Below are 18,808 nucleotides of genomic sequence, written 5' to 3' on the forward strand. Positions count from 1 at the left end.
TTTTTGGCTAGCTCTCATCAGACTGTGGTTTAGGGTCACAGCTACTAATTTTTTACAGGGGATAGGTAGGGTGTTGGATCAGTCATAGAAGGGTTTATGGTTACAGCTGCTGATTATGAGAGGGGGAAGGTAGGACTGGCAGTTGGTCATTGGTCTTTAAAGAGGAGTCATGCCTGTGGTAGGTGGTTGGCTGGTGCTCATCAGAGGTGTTTAGGGTCACAGCTACTTATTATTTAGAGGGAATGAGTAGGGTGTGGTTGGTTGGAGTGATGTCTGCTCATCAGTGGTGGAAGATTTTTGAATGGTGTCCATCAGAATGCGGTTTAGGGTCACAACTACTTGTATTTAGAGGGCGTAAGTGGGTGTGGATGGTCAGATGGATATCTGCTCATCTGGAGTGGAATTAGGCTGACTGGTACTCATCAAGTGTTTAGAATCACAGATTAGCGCACATGCATGGTCAGAGTGATCTAGAGAATTTTTTTGTGTACAGGTGGAATAGGATTTTGTAGGCACCAAAATTTAAACACCATAAAAAAGTATAAACACCAAGATTTTATTATTATACATTCATTAAAAAAGAGACCAAAAGACGTTTGATCATCATAATACAGAATGACATATGCATAATAACTTTCTTATATATTAAAAACCAGAAAACAGTCCTCTTCAGCACCCTTATGGGGCCTATCTTGTACAGATGAACCTCAACACATTTCAGCTCTCAAGGACTATGAGTCTTCTTTGGGGGGTTAATGTAATGATGGGTTCTGCAACATAAATACATATAAATAACATTGACCAGAAAAGAGCTGGCCATGTGCATACAAAAATCATTGTTGCATACATCAATAAACTCACAGTGTTCAATATGTCATGAAGTTAAAAAGGATGAGTGCGTTCACCAGAAGCAGCCTCAAGGTGTATACTCTGTACCAGGGGCGGACTGACAATTCATGGGGCCCTCGGGCAATAGGGGACCATGGGGCCCCTGTTACCTTGCCCACACTCAAATCACACCCAAAAAAGCCTATGAAAAGATACTAGGGACATCTCATGGGGCCCCCTACTGACCTCGGGCCCTCAGGCAGTGCCCAAGTTCCCTAATGGTCAGTCCGCCCTTGCTCTGTACAGCACAAAGGAAACCATGTAGCTGCAACAAGCTAAGCAGCCATATGATGAAAAAACAAATATATATGTAACAAAAAGAGAAAAAAGCAGGCAAAAATTAAGGGGCATGAAATATTGAGATAGGCTCAAAATCAATAATGGCACTTACAGAGCACTACAATTTGGCAGGGAAATGGAATCAAGCCATCAAAAGCTGATCCAGTTCAACCAGAAGAAACCAAATAAATGATAACTATGAATAATATATAGATACCATTTACATTATTAAAGCAAAAACTAAAATCTGTCCATAAATTGGTCCGCAGTCAATTGTTTATAGGTGTATATACTGTGTACTATTAGGGTTTTTTTAAATTTCTTATTGAATATGTCCTCTATGACAGCTTTGTTCTCATTTTTTGCTACCTTAATGGTATATTTATTTATATTTGTGTATTTTTGTGCAGGTTGGGCTTGCCATAGCTCCATGTGGTTCTGTGCAGCCACATTTTTAAAAATGGGTTGGAGACATTTTTCCCCGTTTCTCGCAGGTGCAGCAGCTCATTCAAATGACTGGGCTGCTATGCACATGCAAACGCGAGCCACAGGGCCTACACAAGTGTGAACCTAGTCTAAAAACTTCTCCAGAAACTAGCATAGGTCTTCATACCTTGTGGCAATGTATCTCTGTGTTAGATGCTGTGACACCAGAGGATGTGTCCAGTAGTGATGAATTGCTATCTTTTCTCCCTTCACCTTCTCCTCAACATGACTGAAAGGATAGCTTTGCCAATTAGATTGACAATGGGGTCATCAATGTCAACAAAAAAACATAACTTTTTTCACAGCCAGCACACCTCTCTCCCTAGAAGAGCAAGGAAGAAGAAAAATGCAAGAAAAAGGCTCCAAGATGATCTAATCTGAATATATAAACAAACATATTGTTATGGGAATGAAAACAGAGTTATAAGAAGTAAAGAACAAATGTAACCATATAAACACATGCACTCTATGCTACATACTTACACTTTTTTAAGCAGGATGTTTCTGCCAGTTTGGTCAGTATTTTTATTATAATTTCATTTTATTTTCTTCTGCTTCTTAATTTTTTTTATTATGATCAGTATTTTTATAATAATCAGTATTTGATTATGATCAGTATTTTATTATGATCACTATTTTATAATGATCAGTATTTTTATTACGATCAATATTTTTATTATAATCAATATTTTATTATTATTTTATTGTGATCAATATTTTATTGTGATCAGTATTTTTATTATGATTAATATTTTATTATTTTTTTAGGAGAAGTATTTTACAATGATCAGTATTTTATTATGATCAGTATTTTTTTATTATTATCAATATTTTATTATGATTTTATTATGATCAATATTTTATTGTGATCAGTATTTTTATTATGATCAATATTTTATTATGATTTTATTATGAGCAGTATTTTACAGTGATCAGTATTTTATTATCAGTATTTTTATTATAATCAATATATTACTATGATCGGTATTTTATTATATTCAGTGTTTTAATATGATCAGTATTTTTATTATAATCATTATTTTGTTATGATCAGTATTTATTTTATTATGATCATTATTTGTATTATAATCAATATTTTATTATGATCAGTATTCTTTATACACCCTGTTCTAAATTATTATGCAAATTCTATTTAAGTGTCACAGATTAAATATTTTGTTTTTCAGTGTAACTCATGGACGGCATTGTGTGTTAGGGCTCTTTTGATCACTGAAAACAATCTCGGACACCTGTGATAATTAGATTGGCAGGTGAGCCCAATTTAAGGAAAAACTACTAAAGGAGGGTGTTCCACATTATTAAGCAGAGCACCATTTTCAAGCAATATGGGGAAAAAAAAGGATCTCTCTGCTGCCGAAAAGAGTGAAATAGTTCAATGCCTTGGACGAGGTATGAAAACATTGGATATTTCACGAAAACTTAAGCATGATCATCGCACTATTCAGAGATTTGTGGCTGATTCAGAGCACAGATGGGTTCGTGCAGATAAAGGCACATTGAGGAAGATTTCTGCCAGATCCTTGCATCGGATCAAGAGAGCAGCTGCTAAAATACCATTACATAGCAGCAAACAGATATTTGAAGCTGCTGGTGCCTCTGGAGTCCCACGGACATCAAGGTGTAGAGTCCTCCAGAGTCTTGCAAATGTGCATAAACCTTCTATTCAGCCACCACTAACCAATGCTCACAAGCAGAAACAGCTGCATTGGGCAGAAAAATATATGAAGACTAATTTTCAAATAGTCCTGTTCACTGATGAGTGCCATGCAACCCTGGATGGTCCAGATGGATAGAGTAGTGGATGGTTGGTGGACGGCCACCCTGTTCCAACAAGGCTGCGACATCAGCAAGGCGGTGGTGGAGTCATGTTTTGGGCCGGAATCATGGGAACAGAGCGGGTCGGCCCCTTTAGAGCCCTCAAAGGTGTAAAGATGACCTCTGCAAAGTATGTGGAGTTTATGACTGACCACTTTTTTCCATGGTACAGAAGGAAGAACTATGCTTTCCGTAATAAAATCATCTTCATGCATGACAATGCACCATCTCATGCTGCAAAGAATACCTTTGCATCAATGGCTGCTATGGGGATAAAAGGAGAGAAAGTCATGGTGTGGCCTCCATCCTCACCTGACCTCAATCCTATTGAGAACCTTTGGAGCATCCTCAAGCAAAAGATCTATGAGGCAGTTTACATCCAAACAGCAGCTGTGGGAGGCTATTCTGACATCTTGCAAACAAATTCAAGCAGAAACTGTCCAAAAACTCACAAGTTCAATGGATGCAAGACTTGTGAAGCTGCTATCAAATAAGGGGTCCTATGTTACAATGTAACGTGACCTGTTAAAATGTTTAAAAAGTTAAAATGTTGTTAAAAGTTTGATTGAAATAGCTTTTGATTTCAGTAAATATGCTGCAAACACAACAAATGACAATTTTCAGTTCTTTACAACCTATAAAGTGTTTTGAAACTTACTGTGCGTAATAATTTGGAACATTGCATTGTAAGTGTTTTATGTTTAAAAAAAATCCTGTTATCATTAGAAGGTTTGTTCAATAAAATGTGAATTGTACTCTTAATAGTTGATAACATGAGAATTATGCTGACTGTTATTTACATCAATTATTTAGGTAAATGAGAAAAATAACATTTGCATAATAATTTGGAACAGGGTGTAATTATCTGATTTTATTATCAGTATTTTTCATTATAATTAATATTCTATTATGATCAGTATTTGTATTATAATCAATATCTTATTATGATCAGCATTTTATTAAGATCTGTATTTTTATTACGATCAATATTTTTATAATATTCAGTATTTTATTATGATCAGTGTTTTTATTATGATCAGTATTTTATTATGATCGGTGTTTTTATTATGATCAGTATTTTATTAAGATCTGTATTTTTATCACAATGGGTATTTTTATAATATTCAGTATTTTATTATGATCAGTGTTTTCATTATGATCAGTATTTTATTAAGATATATATTTTTATTATGATGGGTATTTTTATAGTATTCAGTATTTTATTATGATCAGTGTTTTTATTATGATCAGTATTTTATTAAGATCAGTATTTTTATAATATTCAGTATTTTATTATGATCAGTGTTTTTATTATGATCGGTATTTTTATAATATTCAGTATTTTATTATGATCAGTGTTTTCATTATGATCAGTATTTTATTAAGATATATATTTTTATTACGATGGGTATTTTTATAGTATTCAGTATTTTATTATGATCAGTGTTTTTATTATGATCAGTATTTTATTAAGATCAGTATTTTTATAATATTCAGTATTTTATTATGATCAGTGTTTTTATTATGATCGGTATTTTTATAATATTCAGTATATTTATTAGGATCAGTGTTTTTATTATGATCAGTATTTTATTAATATCGGTATTTTTATAATATTCAGTATTTTATTATGATCAGTGTTTTTATTATGATCAGTATTTTATTATGATCAGCGTTTTTATTATGATCAGAGTTTTTATTATGATCAGGGTTTTATTGAGATCGGTATTTTTATAATATTCAGTATTTTATTATGATCAGTGTTTTTATTATGATCAGTATCTTTAGTACTGCCCCGTGCATGAAGCCTTATGAGATATTACAAAGCACATATGGGAGACAGCACAGCAGAGCCATTAAATAGGAAAATACAAGCACAAGACTACATGTTGGATCTCTACCAACACAGCGATATTCATCACGAGAACAGGGTGCATATCACGTCGTCTGCGTGGGAAGGGTTAAATCCCGAGTAGTACGTCATTGTCTAAGCAGAGTCAGCACACAAGGAACGAGCTGTCACTTTAAGGTTCCAGGATCTGTGACCATGGCCCCGCCCCCGGCTGTTCTCCTTACCCCAGGAAAGGCTTCCATCCAGCTGACACAGGTGATCGCATCCCGACACCGGGGACAGGAGGACTGACCGACAGCCGGCCCTAGGATGATGACACCAGGAACAGGTGCGCAGTACAAGGCAGGCTGGCCTGGGATGTGTCCTAGCTGGTAGTGGCAGAGTGGGCTCTGCTGGGGGAGGCAGGACCAGTGATCTCCATCTTATCTCTGTGTCATTATCACATTGGGACATCCTACATGTCAGGAAAGGGAGAACGTGTGTGGACAGATTCGATCAGTGGATGTGTGTGCAGACCCCAACCCATCAGTGTATACTGTATATATAGACATAGACCCCAACCCATCAGTGTATACTGTATATATAGACATAGACCCCAACCCATCAGTGTATATGTATAGATCCAAATCCATCAGTGGACGTGTGTACATAGACCCCAACCCATCAGTGTATAAGTGTGCAGACCCCAACCCATCAGTGTATAAGTGTGCAGACCCCAACCCATCAGTGTATATGTATAGATCCAAATCCATCAGTGGACGTGTGTACATAGACCCCAACCCATCAGTGTATAAGTGTGCAGACCCCAACCCATCAGTGTATAAGTGTGCAGACCCCAACCCATCAGTGTATATGTATAGATCCAAATCCATCAGTGGACGTGTGTACATAGACCCCAACCCATCAGTGTATAAGTGTGCAGACCCCAACCCATCAGTGTATATGTATAGACCAAAATCCTTATTTCTTTCACTGTATGTATAGACCAAAATCCATGTGTGTGTACATAGACCCCAATCCATCATTGTATATGTATACTGTAGACCCAAATCCATCAGTGGACGTGTGTACATAGACCCCAACCCATCGGTGTATATGTATAGACCAAAATCCATGCGTGTACATAGACCCCAATCCATCAGTGTATAAGTGTGCAGACCCCAACCCATCAGTGTATATGTATAGACCCAAATCCATCAGTGGACATGTGTACATAGACCCCAACCCATCAGTGTATATGTGTGCAGACCCTGACCCATCAGTGTACAAGTATTTTTTTTATTTCAGGTACTTATATAGCATCATAAATTTTCACATATATTGTACATTCACATCAGTCCCTAACGGGCCATACAATCTAAGGTCCCTAACTTACATTCATATGCTAGGGCCAATATAGACAGGATCCAATTAACCTACCAGCATGTGTTTGGAGTGTGGAAGGAAACCGGAGTACCCAGAGGAAACCCTCACAGGCACAGGGAGAACATCCAAACTCCAGGCAGGTGGTGCTGTGGTTGGGATTCGAACCAATGACCCTAGTACTGCCAGGCAGAAGTGCTAACCATTTAGCCACTGTGCTGTTGTAGACCTGAATCCATCAGTGGATGTGTGTACATAGAACCCAACCCATCAGTGTATGTGTGTGCAGACCCCAACCCATCAGTGTATATGTGTATAGACCCCAATGCATCAGTGTACATGTATAGACCCAAATCTGTCAGTGGACGTGTGTACATAGACCCAACCCATCAGTGTATGTGTGTGCAGACTCCGACCCATCAGTGTGTATGTATAGACCTCAACCCATCATTGTATGTGTGTGCAGACCCCAACCCATCAGTGTATATGTATAGACCCGAACCCATAAGTGGCTGTGTGTACATAGACCCCAACCCATGAGTGGATGCATGTACATAGACCTCAACCCATCAGTAGATGTGTGTACATAGACCTCAACCCATGAGTGGATGTGTGTACATAGACCCCAACCCATGAGTGGATGTGTGTACATAGACCCCAACCCATGAGTGGATGTGTGCACATAGACCCCAACCCATGAGTGGATGTGTGCACATAGACCCCAACCCATGAGTGGATGTGTGCACATAGACCCCAACCCATCAGTGGATGTGTGTACATAGACCTCAACTCATCAGTGGTTGTGAGTGCAGACCTCAACCCATCAGTGGTTATGAGTGCAGACCTCAACCCATCATTGTATGTGAGTGCAGACCTCAACCCATCATTGTATGTGTGTGCAGACCCCAACCCATCAGTGTATATGTATAGACCAAAATCCATCAGTGGCTGTGTGTACATAGACCCCAACCCATCACTGTATATGTGTATAGATCCCAACGCATCAGTGTACACGATAGACCCAAATCCATCAGTGGACGTGTGTACATAGACCCCATCCCATCAGTGTAAGTGTGTGCAGACCCTGACCCATCAGTGTGTATGTATAGACCTCAACCCATCAGTGTATGTGTGTGCAGACCCCAACCCATCAGTGTATATGTATAGACCCAAACCCATGTGTGTACATAGACCCCAACCCATGAGTGGATGCATGTACATAGACATCAACCCATCAGTAGATGTGTGTACATAGACCTCAACCATGAGTGGATGTGTGTACATAGACCTCAACCATGAGTGGATGTGTGTACATAGACCTCAACCCATCAGTGGTTGTGAGTGCAGACCTCAACCCATCAGTGGTTGTGAGTGCAGACCTCAACCCATCAGTGGATGTGAGTGCAGACCACAACCCATCAGTGGATATCTGTACATATAGTTGTGCTCAAAAGTTTGCATACCCTTGGAGAATTGGTATGTACCATTTTTAAAGAAATCATGTGTGATCAGGAAAATAAATTTCTTTTATTTCCTATGGGATTCATATTCAACTGTAGGTCATACCAGGATGGCACAATCATAAAACAAAACATGACAACAAGTAAACAAATGAAATGCCCCCTGTTCAAAAGTCTGCGTCCCCTTAGTTCTTAATACTGTGTTTGCCCCCTTTAGCATCCATGACAGCGTGCAGTCTTCTGTAATAGTTGTCTATGAGGCCCCCAAATTCCTGCAGGTGATATAGCTGCCTATTCGTCTTGGCAAAATGCCTCCAGGTCATTCAAAGTCTGGTTGTCTTGTATGAACTGCACATTTGAGATTTCCCCAGAGTGGCTCTATGATATTAAGGTCAGGAGACTGTGATGGCCATTCCAGAACCTTCACCTTTTTCTGATGTAACCACTGAAGGGTCAGCTTGGCCTTGTGCTTATGATCATTGTTGTGCTGGAAAGTTAAAGAGTGTCCCATGTACGGCTTTAGTGCAGAAGAATGCAAATTATCTGCTAGTATTTTCTGATTACATGCTGCATTCATCTTGCCATCAATTTTCACAAGATTCGCTGTGCCTTTAGAGCTCAGCCCCTCCCCTCAAAACATCAGTGACCCATCACCATGATTCACAGTGGGGATGGTATTCTTGTCGCTATAGACCTTGGCAACTCAACCATGCAGATAATTTTTGTATCATCATATTGTGCTCTTTGTGATCATGGCCATTTGGGTAATTTCTGTTATCGTTAGGATTTTAAAAGGAGCCAAACAACTATGTGATAATAAATGGCTTCATATGATCACGTAAATGAAATACAGTTTTTTGGTATGATCTGTCATATTTTCAATACAAATACCAAAATGTCATGATTTCTGCCAGGGTATGCAAACTTTTGAGCACAACTGTATACCCCAACCCATCAGTGTATGTGTACATAGATCTTAACCCATCAGTATATGTGTGTACATAGACCTCAACTGACCGATAGCCGACCCTACAACGATGACACCAGGAACAGGTGCGCAGTACAAGGCAGGCTGGCCTGGGATGTGTCCTAGCTGGTAGTGACCAAAAGGGCTCTGCTGGGGGAGGCAGGACTAGTGATTTCCATATTGTGTCTGTGCCAATATCACATTAGGACATCCTACATTGCCAGGCGAGTTGAGATTGTGTGTGTGTACAGAGCCCATCAGTGTATTTGTGTGCAGACCCCCCAACCCGTCAATGTATGTGTCTACATAGACCTCAACATATCAGTGGATGCATGTACATAGACCTCAACACATTAGTGGATATGTGCACAGAGCTGAGCTCTGATGAAGAAGGCATGGCCTTAAAAACGCGTCAACTGTACTGAGTGTCTACCCCATGATGGGATTCACGCTGGCTCCTTATCTCTGAAGTCCCTTTGAGGACTTCATGCCTGATTTTATTCGCTGTTTGTGAGTACCATTCTTTAATTAATAAATTTTGTTACTGAGGTAATGCGCAAGGTTGGTGCGCTTCTCGTTTTTGTTTCACTTTGCAGTATTGGTCGGGCTTACCCAGCCTTGTTTGGAGCTGCACAACCTTTAATACACTGGTGGTCGCCTTTTTCTGGTTTTGGTTCCATCTACTCGCCACCGGCCTGGGTCCTAGAGCGCAGGAGAAATTGCATCTGGTCCATCAGAGTATATGTACAGATTATAGGCCATGAGTATGGGTGACCGCAGCCTGTCAGTGTATGTGTGTACACACCCTGGGCCATCAGAGTATATGTACAGATTTTAGGCCATGAGTATGGGTGTACAGACCGCAGCCTGTCAGTGTATGTGTGTACACACCCTGGGCCATCAGAGTATATCTACAGATTTTAGGTCATGCGTATGGGTGACCGCAGCCTGTCAGTGTATGTGTGTACACACCCTGGGCCATCAGAGTATATGTACAGATTTTAAGCCATGCGTATGGGTGTACAGACCGCAGCCTGTCAGTGTATGTGTGTACACACCCTGGGCCATCAGAGTATATGTACAGATTTTAGGCCTGTCAGTGTATGTGTGTACACACCCTGGGCCATCAGAGTATATCTACAGATTTAAGGCCATGAGTATGGGTGTACAGACCGCAGCCTGTCAGTGTATGTGTGTACACACCCTGGGCCATCAGAGTATATCTACAGATTTAAGGCCATGAGTATGGGTGTACAGACCCCAGCCTGTCAGTGTATGTGTGTACACACCCTGGGCCATCAGAGTATATGTACAGATTTTAGGCCATGAGTATGGGTGTACAGACCGCAGCCTGTCAGTGTATGTGTGTACACACCCTGGGCCATCAGAGTATATGTACAGATTTTAGGCCATGAGTATGGGTGTACAGACGATAGCCTGTCAGTGTATGTGTGTACACACCCTGGGCCAACAGAATATATGTACAGATTTTAGGCCTCTCAGTGTATGTGTGTACACACCCTGGGCCATCAGAGTATATCTACAGATTTTAGGTCATGAGTATGGGTGACCGCAGCCTGTCAGTGTATGTGTGTACACACCCTGGGCCATCACAGTATATGTACAGATTTTAGGCCATGAGTATGGGTGTACAGACGATAGCCTGTCAGTGTATGTGTGTACACACCCTGGGCCATCACAGTATATGTACAGATTTTAGGCCATGAGTATGGGTGTACAGACCGCAGGCTGTCAGTGTATGTGTGTACACAACCTGGGCCATCACAGTATATCTACAGATTTTAGGCCATGAGTATGGGTGTACAGACCCCAGCCTGTCAGTGTATGTGTGTACACACCCTGGGCCATCACAGTATATGTACAGATTTTAGGCCATGAGTATGGGTGTACAGACGATAGCCTGTCAGTGTATGTGTGTACACACCCTGGGCCAACAGAGTATATGTACAGATTTTAGGCCTCTCAGTGTATGTGTGTACACACCCTGGGCCATCAGAGTATATATACAGATTTTAGGCCTGTCAGTGTATGTGTGCAGTTTGGGTTGCTCTGTCTGATGGCTGGTTACTTCAGTGCTTAATAATTAATGGATGCTTGTGTCTGCCTCCCTTATCCAGTAGCATCTGTTGTGCTGGCAGACTGCTGCCTGTGTGGGTGCAGCATAACATCCAGCATGGGAGATGGCAGGATTATGGCTTCCTCTCATCAAGATCTAAGCACTGATATATTGCTGCACATGCTTTTGAGTATTTGCTGCCTATATAGCACGGAATCTGACATTCCCAGGGTCCCCGGGTCCTCATGCTGTGCGGACGCTGGCACATCATTTTATCCAAGAATGACTTGTGAACACTTTGCTACATGCTTACATTCTAATATTGCTGCTTCTGGTTGTAGCAATAGTCATTCTGAGAACACAAGGGACCGTGTACACCAGACTCCAGTAATAAATGGTAATGTGTTTTTCATGCATGTGTGATATGACATGCGTAGTTTGCCTATGTCCGGTAAATCTTGTTATCTGCTCCTATTGTCAATGTCTTTAGTGTTTACCATTAGTACTGCTGGAACATTTCCAGTAAACTCCTAAGCATGGTATACTACTGTTTATTATTTCATATACAGTGCAACGCTTATTGAAAACCTTTAACCTTTTAACCTATATCTAAAACCTGGCAAGAAAGCTATACAAAAACAGCATCTAGCCATATTTATTAACTAGCCTTTAACCACTTCAGCTCTGGAACGTTTTACCTCTTTCATGACCAGACTATTTTTTTTTGCTATACCACACTGCGCTACTTTAACTGGTAACTGCACAATCATGCAACGCTGAACCCAAACAAAATTAATAATTTTTTTCACACAAAGATTTCTTTTGGTGTTATTTGATCACCACTATTTTTTTTATTGTTTGCTTTATATATGAAAAAAGACCAAACATTTGGAAGAAAAACCCAAATATTTTTTGCTTTCTGCTATAAAACAAATCCAATAAAAAAAATGTAATACATTTTGTCCAAAATGTATTCTGCACATGTCTTTGATTAAAAAAATCCAATAACTTTATATTGATTGGTTTGCGTGAAAGATGTAGCGCCTACAATCTTAGGTGCATATATTCTTGATATTTTTGTTTGTATACTACTAATGGCGGTGATCAGCAACTTATAATTGGACTGCGGTGGGCAATCTGACACTAACTGACACTGACATCACCAGTGACATTAATACAGTGATAATACTTGACACTGTCACTGTACTAATGACACTGGCTGGGAAGGGGTTAAAGTGGTTGTAAAGGCTCAAGGTTTGTTTACCTTCATGCATTCTATGTATGAAAGTAAAAAACCTTCTTTGTGAAACAGCTCCCCCCAGCCCCCTCATTACTTACCTGAGCTTCATCGTGATCCAGTGATGTGAACAACATCCTTGGCTGTCCCTGGTCTCTGACTCCTCATGGCTGAGACAACAAGCGAAAGCCATTGGTTCACGCTGCTCTCAATCACAGCCAGTCAGCCAATGAGGAGAAAGAGGGGGTGGGGGCCATGCCGCGGCTCTGTGTATGAATGGACACACGGAACAGTGGGTGCCCCCATAGCAAGCTGCTTGCTGTGGGGGCACCCGACAGGAGGGAGGGGCCAGGAGCGCCAGTGGGGGACCTGAGAAGAGGAGGATCAAGGCTGCTCTGTGCAAAACCACTGCACACAGCAGGTAAGTATAGACATGTTTGTTATTTTCCGGAAAAAAAATTTAACTGTTAGAATCACTTTAACTTCTAGGATGATCAAGGGGTTAAATGTGTGTAAAGTGTGCTGCTTTTACTAAACATTCTCTAATGCAGGCCATACATGGGTTGAATTCTGAACATATTTTCTTTAGAAATGCAGAAATTTCATGCGTTTTGTAATCCGACGGTGTCATTTTGAAATTCGGCCAACCAAGCCTTCAATTTCACCTCATGTTGCTACAGAAAATAATTTTCGTGGCTGGGAATCTTCTTTTCTTTCTAGGTTACAGCTCATGCTCATTTCTTTTTCGATTATATTTCTTGCATGATTCTCCCATCATTGATTTGAAATTTGTTCACGTTTCAAAAAATTTCCAACATGCCCGATCACTCAAATCCCATGGTCGTATGAAAATCGACCGATGTTGTGGCCCACTAGTGGTGTGAAATTCAAAACAAAATTCTTAGTTACAGTTTTGGAAAGAAAATGAGTTCAGAGTCCGACCCATGGATGGCCTTCATAAGTAAACCTACGGATCGCTCCTTCTGTACAGAGCTCTGTGTTGATTGCACAGCTGATCAGCAGGTTCTGGCCGTGATTTATTGGCCCGGACCTGATGACAGGGTCCCACTGTGTGCAATCACAGCAGATGCCGGCAGGGGGGATGTGTGTGCCCTACCCAGAAGTAGACAGTGACGTACCCATACGTCGCTTTGCCTACAATGGCCGCCTGTCCCCAGTACATTTTCCCTTTTTATAAGTGATTGCATTCCCTCTGTTCTCAGCTGCATTAGAGCTGGAGGCGGAGAAACAACAGTACACTAAGCTTCTTAGTGAAAGGCTGTGTGGGAAGGGGGTGTCAGGACAAGTCTGGTCATTGGAGTTCAATGAGATCTCAGCATTAGGGAACTGGAGAAAGTACAGAGAAGGGCAACCAAACTAATAAGAGGCATGGAGGAGATCAGCTATGAGGAAAGATTAGAGGAACTGAATTTATTCTCTCTGGAGAAGAGGAGATTAAGGGGGATATGATCAACATGTATAAATACATCAGTGGTTCATATAGTGAACTCGGTGTAGAGCTATTCACCCTGAGATCATCACAGAAGACAAGGGGTCACTCTTAACATCTGGAGGAAAAGAAATGTAATCTTCAAATATGGAAAGGTTTCTTCACAGTAAGAGCTGTGAAAATGTGGAATAGACTCCCTCAAGAGTTAGTTCTGGCCATCTCAGTGGATTGCTTTAAAAAAGGCCTGGATTCTTTCTTAGATACACAGAATATAACTGGATACTAACATTTATAAGTAAAGTAGATCCAGAATATCCGATTGCCTCTCAGGTGATCAGGAAGGAATGTTTTTCCCTGCAGGAGCAAATGGGATTATGCTTTGCTGGGTTTTTTTGCCTTCCTCTGGACCAACTGTAGGTATAACAAAAAACTTTTTTTTTTTTTAACCTCCCTGGTGGTATTCCCGAGTGTAGTTCGGGGTAAAATGTCAGTACCAAAAGCGGTATCCCCGAGCTACACTCGGGCTTACCATGCAGCGCTGCATAGGGATTCCCTGCAGAGCTTACCTTGTCCTGCGCTCCCGCGATGTGTCCCCTGCAGCGTCCCCGGCCATCTCCTCCGGCTGATGCCGGCATCCGGCTTCTGTGTTCCGGTCCCTGTGACGTCGGGATGTACAGGCGCAGCCAGCGGCAGGAAATTTGAAAATTTTAAAAAATGTCATTTTTTTCCAAACAAATTTTACATAGTAAAACATTGCTGTTTCAACCCATTTCACATACATATTGTCCCTAGTGCTTTGTCCTGTCCCCTGTCTGCATTTTGTCTGTTCTTTCTGCCTGCAAACTGAGAAAAGTCCATGGCGTCCAAAAAGTGTCCCTTTAGGTCAAAAGCGGTTTAGATCAGCTAGAGAACAGCGATAGTAAATCAGAACCACTTGCAGAATTGAGTGATAATGATTTGTGGGGAAATTCGTCATCAGACACTGAAAACGGTTTTGCGACTTTGCTCAGCGATGTGCGAACTTGGCGCTATATTTCAAATTTCAGTGTTTTTGGTTCGATTATATTATTGAATTAAATGTATTATTATTATATTATTATTTTTTATGATTATTTATTAAATTATAATTTATGATTTCGTGTTTCAAATTTTATCATACCCGGGATGTTTACTAGACTCTTGTTTGGACAGATTTCAGTGAGTTATTCCTAAATATTACAGCCTGCAATAAAAAAAACTACATATTTCCATGCAAAATAATGGTACCGCTTTCAGCACCAAAAATCTGAAATAATCATACCGCTAGGAGGGTTAATGGTTGAACTGGATGGAGTTTTGTCTTTCTTCAGCCAGATTAACTATGTAACTAGCATAGCTAGAGAACTGACCATGCTGTGCTCTCATGCCTAGTGTGGTCAGTTTTTATTAGGAAAGCAGAGGGACTGGCAGCAACACCAGGGATTTCACACAAAGAAAGCAATAGAAAGAGAACTGGATACTTTTTCATATAAGTACATGGTACAGTAGGCACATATCAGGAATATGAAGTGTTGGGTTTACATATTCTTTAAATGAAGGTGTATGTGGAACAGCATTGCACCACACACAAGTATTCCTAGTACACGTACCAGCTAGCCTGCAGAAAAACGAATGATGCTGTTTACATTAAATACAGAGGGTTTAGTTACACATATTTGCAAACATTTGTGGAAGCTGCACTGCCTTGTCAAGGGCCCCACTGTAAACTCTTATATTTGAGAATCTCTGTTAGAGCATATATAGCAATGGACAGTTTAAGGAGGCAGTGTGGGGACACATTGGATGTCTTCAGCTGCCACTGTGCTTTGCTGGGCTTCTAATTTGTCCCTGCACCTTTTAAGAAGGAATGGGCTACCTCCAGGCATATCTGCCTTTCATTTATCCACTGCTATATATGCTCCATTTTCCATCCATGTGGTCAACAGAAGGTGGTCTAACGACCAACTGCTATCATAAGGTCATGCTGGAAAACCAGCATTTGATCAGCGCTTGCATCCAATGGCTGCAAGCGCTGATCTGTGTATTCTGACAGGGAGTCCCTTCTGCCAGAATACAGTAGTGTGACAGGGTGCGTCACACATTGTTTTTCATTTTTTTTTTTCATTTGACCCTCTGGTTGAACATAACAAAAAAAATGGAACACGTATACCCAGCTTTAGGACCGCACTTCACAGAGGGGCCTTGCTGAGGCAGTGCTGGTTCCACAGGTTTGCAAATATAGTGCAACTGGAACTTCTGGTTTTCATTGAAATTGTTATATAGTGCCCACCACACCTTTTTTTTCTGTAGGCGAGTCAGTAAGCGTGTTGGGAATTTTTTGTGTTGTGTCTAAAACCTAAGGCCATTTCACAGTGATGTGGTGCGGTTTGACTACACCACGGATACAGTGTTGTGCGTCCGCAGGTTTGGTGTGGGTTAGCTGAGCTTTCCCGTAGAGTTCTATTATAACATTTCTATCATGGGTTTTTTTTTTATTTTTGGTTGATATTCTGTCTCTATCATTCAATATTCACCTATGATAAAAATTATAGACTTTTCATTTCTTTGTAAGTGGGCAAACTTACAAAATCCGCAGGGGATCAAATAATTATTTTGGCCACTGTACATTTTGAAATGCACTGCAACTGGATCGCATGGTAGCTTTGCACACATTGCATTTGCAACCTGTGTTTGGGGTGTCATTAGAGTGGTAGTAAACTCTTTTTATATACTTTTACCTTCAGGTAATTATAATAAAGCTTCCTTGTAGGTAAAACGAATATCTCCCAAGCGTGCACCGTTTAGGAGATATTTGCTCTTTTTGACAGACGGCGCATCCACTCTGAAGGAACAGCATACCCGTGCTTTTCATTCAGAGCACTGTGCCGTGGCCAGGGACTCCAGTGCGCATGCATCATTGTCAGTCAGCTGGAGCTTGCTAAATCTGAAGGAAGACTGGGTGAAGATGGAAGCCTTCTGCAGTGGTGACATCACGCAGCTGGAGGGCTACTCAATCATCGTCTGGGAAGACCAGGTTATGTCAATCTCAAAGGTTTTAAATGCCGAGACTCATCTGACCTTGCCCCAACAATCAGCACCATGGGTTCTTCTAAGCAGTTGTCTAGAAAACTGAAACTAAAAATAGTTGACGCTCACAAAGCTGGAGAAGGCTATAAGAAGATAGCAAAGGTTTTCAGATGTCAATATCCTCTGTTTGGAATGTAATTAAGAAATGGCAGTCATCAGGAACAGTGGAAGTTAAAGCAAGATCTGGAAGACCAAGAAAAATATCAGACAGAACAGCTCGCAGGATTGTGAGAAAAACAATTGAAAACCCACGTTTGACTGCACGATCCCTCCAGAAAGATCTGGCAGACACTGGAGTTGTGGTACACTATTCCACTATAAAGAGATACTTGTACAAATATGGTCTTCATGGAAGAGTCATCAGAAGAAAACCTCTTGTACGTCCTCACCACAAAAATCATCGTTTGAACTTTGCAAATGAACATATAGACAAGCCTGATGCATTTTGGAAACAAGTTCTGTGGACCGATGAGGTTAAAATTGAACTTTTTGGCCGGAATGAGCAAAGGTACGTTTGGAGAAGAAGGGGCACAGAATTTAATGAAAAGAACCTCTGTCCAACTGTTAAGCATGGGGTTGGATCAATCATGCTTTGGGGTTGTGTTGCAGCCAGTGGCACAGGGAACATCTCACGAGTAGAAGGAAAAATGGATTCAATAAAATTTCAGCAAATTTTGGATGGTAACTTGATGCCATCTGTGAAAAAGCTGAAGTTAAAGAGAGGATGGCTTCTACAAATGGATAATGATCCTAAACACACCTCGAAATCCACGGGGGATTACATCAAGAGGCGTAAACTGAAGGTTTTGCCATGGCCTTCACAATCTCCTGACCTCAACATAATTGAAAATCTATGGATAGATCTTAAAAGAGCAGTGCGTGACAGACAGCCCAGAAATCTCAAAGAACTGGAAGACTTTTGTAAGGAAGAATGGACAAAGATACCTCAAACAAGAATTGAAAGACTCTTGGCTGGCTACAAAAAGCGTTTACAAGCTGTGATACTTGCCAAAGGGGGCAGTACAAGATATTAACTCTGCAGGGTGCCCAAACTTTTGCAGACGCCATTATTTTGTTTTCTGTTATTTTGAAAGTGTAAATGATGGAAATAAAATCTAACTTTTGTTGACATATTATAAGAATGTCTAATCTGTAATTTGATGCCTTTTGGAGATTTTTCCATCTTTCCTTGGGTTCTTTATGCACATTAATACAAATTTTTAGCTGGGGTGCCCAAACTTTCGATCCCCACTGTATATATACTGCATGTTGAAATATGTTTTTATTACAAACTATATGAAAAATATTTTTAAAAATACATATCAAATATACTGTATTTACAAATATATGTAAAAATATGATAAAATTACTTTTTTATATGTTATAAAAAATCTGAAGAATATATTTAATAAATATATATTTTTAAAATGTGTTTTTTTTAATATATTCTTCAGGCTTTTTTTAACATATGAAAAAGTCATTTTAACATATATTTTTACGTATATTTATAAATGCATTCCAAAAATGTAGATTTGTATTTTTAAAGATATACAGTATATTTGAAATGTATTTTTAAAAATATTTTTCATATATTTTGTAATAAAATGCATTGAAGTGTGTGTATATATGTATGTGTGCGTGTGTGTGTGTGTGTGTGTGTATATATATATATATATATATATATTATATTTTTTTTATTTTTATTTAAATATATTTTGAAATATATTGAACATGGACAAAATTGTAGTATTTCAAATATATGTCAATATATTTGGGAAGAATATTTTTAAAATATATTTCAAATATATT

General features: G+C 39.9%; 1 protein-coding gene and 1 long non-coding RNA gene across 2 annotated transcripts in view; one reads left to right on the plus strand and one right to left on the minus strand.

Annotated features, from left to right (window-relative positions):
• Positions 1–535: 535 nt before the first annotated feature.
• Positions 536–5,868, minus strand: LOC149455094 (uncharacterized). The gene is made up of 3 exons (XR_016314103.1): positions 5,566–5,868; positions 1,781–1,975; positions 536–770 (listed from the first exon to the last, which is right to left on the minus strand). It is a non-coding gene; the product is annotated as an uncharacterized LOC149455094 (long non-coding RNA).
• Positions 5,488–18,808, plus strand: part of SLC7A4 (solute carrier family 7 member 4) — a 53,372-nt gene continuing 40,051 nt past the window's right edge. The window contains exon 1 of the mRNA XM_089686662.1: positions 5,488–5,669. The gene's annotated coding sequence lies outside the window, so the exon portion shown is untranslated. The remainder of the gene's footprint in view (positions 5,670–18,808) is intronic.

This window comes from Staurois parvus, unplaced genomic scaffold (assembly GCF_062004578.1).
Source record: "Staurois parvus isolate SC_StPar_1 unplaced genomic scaffold, SC_StPar_1.0 ptg000404l, whole genome shotgun sequence".
NCBI lineage: Eukaryota > Metazoa > Chordata > Amphibia > Anura > Ranidae > Staurois > Staurois parvus.